Raw genomic sequence first — 5,261 nt, forward strand, 5'->3', positions numbered from 1 at the left:
ATGCTATGTACTCGACCTGATGTCTCGTATGCTTTGAGCATGACGAGCAGATAGCAGTCAGATCCAGGTGAAAGTCACTGGATAGCGGTCAAGAATATTCTTAAGTACTTAAGAAGGACTAAAGAATATTTCTTGATATATGGAGGCAATGATGAGCTAACTGTAAAGGGTTACAGTGATGCCAGCTTCCAGACCGATCAGGATGATTACCGATCGCAGTCAGGGTTCGTGTTTTGCTTAAATGGTGGTGCTGTGAGCTGGAAGAGTTCGAAGCAGGACACAGTAGCTGATTCTACAACAGAGGCCGAGTATATTGCTGCATCAGAGGCAGCAAAGGAGGCAGTTTGGATCCGCAAGTTCATCACTGAACTTGGGGTGGTTCCTAGCATCGCTGACCCAGTTGAGCTCTATTGTGACAACAATGGAGCTATAGCACAGGCGAAGGAACCTCGCTCACACCAGCGGACCAAGCACATACTACGGCGCTTCCATCTCATTCGAGAGATTATCGATAGAGGAGATGTGAAGATTTGCAGAGTACCTACAGAGGCTAACATCGCAGATCCCTTGACCAAGGCTTTGGCACAGAGGAAGCATGATGGTCACACTAGGTCATTAGGCCTTAGAGCCTATACTGATTGGCACTAGTGCTAGTGGGAGATTGTTAGTTAGAGCCCTAGAGCCAATCATTTGATGATTGTATGGACTCATGTATATCATATTCTTGTATATTAATAAAGGCATTTGTTTGGTTATTACACTTATTTGTATTAGTGCCAAATAGACTAAGTATAATAGCGTCCTTGAGTAGAAGGTTCATACATATATCAATCGATTAGTTGAATCGATAGTGAGATGATATAGGGAACACTACTCTAAATAATTCCTAGTCGAGTATTAACATTCAGGGATAATGTTAATGCAATAAGACTAGCATGTAGGTCAGCTCGATGACTTGATCTCACAAGTCATGGATATAGAGATATCAAGTTGACACATGGGTATACATTGGAGAATGTATACTGAATGACCCGCCATGAGAAAATATCATGGATCGTTATATGAGTGTTATATACTTTCTCATGTGGCTATTAGTATGACTATTAGTCCTTAGACCTGAAGTCACCATGGATCCCTACATAAGGAGTTATGTACTTTGGTTTCGTCAAACGTCACCCGTAACAGGGTGGACTATAAAGGCGATTACTGGGTATGTAACAAATTATGCAGAGGGATGTAAGTGATGTAGATGGGATCTATCCCTCCCATATGACGGGAGCGACATCAATATTCTTGATAGAGTTAGATCACGAAGTGCATGACCATGCCCAAATGAGTCAACATTAGATGTTGAGCTCATTTGATCGAGTGAGTCTACTTGGAGTTCAAGATTTAGATTGATTAGAGGATGACACGGTCTATGCCTCATATTGATCAATCTAGATGTCTAGGATAGAAGGACAATGACATATTTTGTGAGGAGTCACAATTAGTAGTCACAAGGTGATGTCGGATCTCGACATTCTTGTAACTTGGGTAGTAATGATGTGTTGCTAGATACCGCTCATTACTTCTGCTCCTAAATGGGTTTAGGGCATTGCCAACATTACAAGAACCTATAGGGTCACACACTAAGGACAATTAGATGGAGATTTGGTTCATATGATGAACTAAGAGGATTAGATTCATTTGATGAATCATATTGGATTAAGAGTAATCCAAATTGGGCTCATTGAGTTGGACTCAAGTTGATTCATGTATTCAATGAGTCTAATTTAGATTATGACTCATTAAATCAACTTAATTTAATGAATTAGATTCATTATATTAAGTTGGCTTGAATCATATGGTTGGATTAGATCAACCATGAGAGAGATTTGATCAAGTTTGACTTGATTTGAGAGGAAGAAAAAAAAGTCATGTTTGACTTGACTTTTTTCCACATCACTAGTGAGTTGGCAAGATGTGGACCAATAGGATTGCTCCACATCATTAATGTGTGCCACCTCATGGAGGTTACAAGCCTCCATAGCATTTAATGTGGCCGGCCCACATTAAATGAGGAGGTTACACTTGTTGTCATGTCATTTAGTGAGGTGGCAAGATGTGGACCAATAGTGTTGATCCACATCATCCTAGAGTGCCACCTCATGGGGGTTACAACTCTTAATGGTCTCCATATTAATTGGAATTAATGTGGGGGTTACACCTCCTAGAAGGTGGCCGGCCACTTGAATGTGGAGAAGAATTTTCATTTTGAAAATTATTCTATCATTCATTCCTTCTTCTTCCTCCTAGTGTTCTTCTTGCTCTCTCCCTCTCCTCCTTCCTTGGCCGAACCACATAGGTGCTAGCACACCTTGGTTTTTGGTCACCTCCATCTAGTGTGTCCGTGTGGATACTTCTAGAGGATCGTACGCTTGACGGTCTTGAGATCCGGCACCATTTGGACGAGCGGGATTCGCGTGGGGCGCGCATCAAGGGTAATGATCTTAACTTTAGTGTAGATCTAAAGTTTTTACAAACTCGTACAAGAAAAAGGTTTTTCGAAAAATTTTGTTTACGAATCTTTGCACGAGATCCATGGCTTTGGGTGTCTCGGGGTTTCCGCGACACGAAAAAGCAATTTTCGCGGCCCGAAGAACCCAACATAGACCGTGTCATCCTCTAATCAATCTAAATCATGAACTCCAAGTAGATGCACTCAATCAAATGGGCTCAATATCCTATATTGACTCATTTGGGCATGGTCATGCACTTCGTGGTCTCACTCTATCAAGAATACCGATGTCTCTCCCGTCATATAGGAGGGATAGATCCCATCTACATCACTCACATCCCTCCGCATAATTTGTTACATACCTAGTAATCGCCTTTATGGTCTACCCAGTTACGGGTGACGTTTGACGAAACCAAAGTACATAACTCCTTATGTAGGGAACCATGGTGACTTCAGGTCTAAGGACTAGTAGTCATACTAATAGCCACATGAGAAAGTATATGACACTCATATAACGATCCATGATACTTTCTCATGGCGGGTCATTCAGTATACATTCTCTAATGCATACCCATGTGTCAACTTGATATCTCTATATCCATGACTTGTGAGATCAAGTCATCGAGTTGACCTACATGCTAGTCTTATTGCATTAACATTGTCCCTGAATGTTAATACTCGACTAGGAATGATTAAGAGTAGTGTTCCCTATATCATCTCACTATCGGTTCAACTAACAGATTGATATAGGTGAAAACCGTCTACTCAAGGACATTATTATACTTAGATTATTTGGCACCAATATAAGTAAGTATAATAACCAAAAACCAAATGCCTTTGATTATATAGAATATGATACAACAAGTCCAAAATACAATCATCAAATGATTGGCTCTAGGGCTCTAGCTAACACGTCTCTATTCGATACTTAGGGATATTAAACAATCTAACTTCCTACAAGAACATGGATACAGAGGGTAGAAACTAAGCAATCTATGTAGTATCTCCTAGTATTACAATGAAACTGAAATCCTAGAATCCATCTCCCGAAGCTCATTCCATCCAAGATCAGTTCATTCTCTTTCTCTTTCTCTTTCTCTCATCCTTCTCTTTCCCTTTTCAATCACCCTCGTTAGTTTGCAAACACCAAAGCCAGCTTTCGACCGTCTTGATAACTTACCTTGCGACATCTCTAGTGCTTAATCAACAGTCCTTGTGGATTTGATATTTTTATTACTGACGATGAAACCGTACACTTGCGGTTGCATAACAAGTTTTTAGCACTGTTGTCGGGGATTGTTCGCATTAGCATTAGTTGATTAGCAATTTAGTTAATCTAGACTTGTGAATAGTTTTTTATTTTTCCATTTTCATAACTCAAAAAAAAAAATCTACATTTCCTTTCTTATCTTTAAATTCTGTATTGATTTTTTTTCACATAGCATTTTACTTCTTCTCTTTCATTTTTTTCTTTTTTTTTATTCTTCTCATAAATATTTTTTCTTAGATACCATGAGCGCTAACATGTTAAGCAGGTCCTTAAGAGATTTTTCTGCACCCATTTCTGCAAGATTTTTATCTCCCATTGTGCAGTCTCATATTGAAGCAAAAAGTTTCCAACTAGACCCAGAGTTAATTTCCATGATACAAGGTCATAAATTTAGAGGAGAAGTATCAGAAAGTCCTTATCTGCACCTTGAGAGATTTTTAGAGCTTTGTGATATGGTGGACTATGAAGGAGTGTCAGCGGATGTAGTTCGATTGATGGCATTTCCTTTCAGTATCAAGGACAAAGCAAGGACTTGGTTATATTCTCTTTGACATCAAAGCGTCACAAGTTGGGAACAATTGGAGCAGCAATTTATGAATCATTTTTCCCTCCAAGAAGAACAATCTACATGAGGAGTTGCATCACAAATTTTGTTCAAGCAAATGGAGAATCTTTATTCGAAGCATGGGATAGATTCAAGAGTCTATAAAGGCAGTTCCCTCACCATGGCTTGGAGAAATGGTTGATTCTACACATATTCTATAGGGGAATTCCTTTTTCTGATAAGTGTTTGTTAGATTAATCAGCTGAAGGTTCATTTATGGACAAGAGTATAGAAGAAGCTTATACATTAATTGATCAAGTGACATTGAACCTCCATAGATGGGCAAGCAAAAGTTGGATGGAATCTCCCTCAGAAATTCAAGAAGTACAAGCCATATGTACTAGAGAGCCTGTCAAACGAAATGCAATTCAACCACCCAAGAATGTTGAAATTCAGAAGTCACAGAATGAGGAATTCAAACATTTGGGGGCAAAGATTGAGAGCATAGTTTCAAAATGGTTCAAAGAAGATCCCCCTCCTATACAAATAAGATCTAGTGAAAATTGTAATGATATTAAGTTGAGGAGCGGCAAGAATCATGAAGAACTTCTGAAAAATGACTTGTATAGAATTGAGGAGAAGAACAATAGAAGACCACAAAAACTCACCTCTATTACTCCAGGAAGTTCTCAACGGCCACAAGTACCTTTCCCTCAATGATTGATCACATCTACACTAAATATGCAAATTAGACCTCCTCCGCAAGCTCAAAAGGAATATGGAAAAAAGGAAGTACCTTTCCTAGGACCTTCACTAAAGGTTCTTTTTCCACAAAGGCTAGTGAGGGTCAATAAAAACGAAGACTTTGGCAAATTCTGTGACACTAATATGGTTGAGTGTAGATTTCTGGATACATATGAAGATAAGGACTCTTCATATGAGGATTG

General features: G+C 39.2%; 1 non-coding gene across 1 annotated transcript; it reads right to left on the bottom strand.

Annotated features, from left to right (window-relative positions):
- Window positions 1–4,396: 4,396 nt before the first annotated feature.
- LOC122044659 lies at window positions 4,397–4,502 on the bottom strand. The gene has a single exon (XR_006129685.1). It is a non-coding gene; the product is annotated as a small nucleolar RNA R71 (small nucleolar RNA).
- Window positions 4,503–5,261: the final 759 nt, after the last annotated feature.

Source organism: Zingiber officinale, chromosome 2A (genome assembly GCF_018446385.1).
Source record: "Zingiber officinale cultivar Zhangliang chromosome 2A, Zo_v1.1, whole genome shotgun sequence".
NCBI classification, from domain to species: Eukaryota; Viridiplantae; Streptophyta; class Magnoliopsida; order Zingiberales; family Zingiberaceae; genus Zingiber; species Zingiber officinale.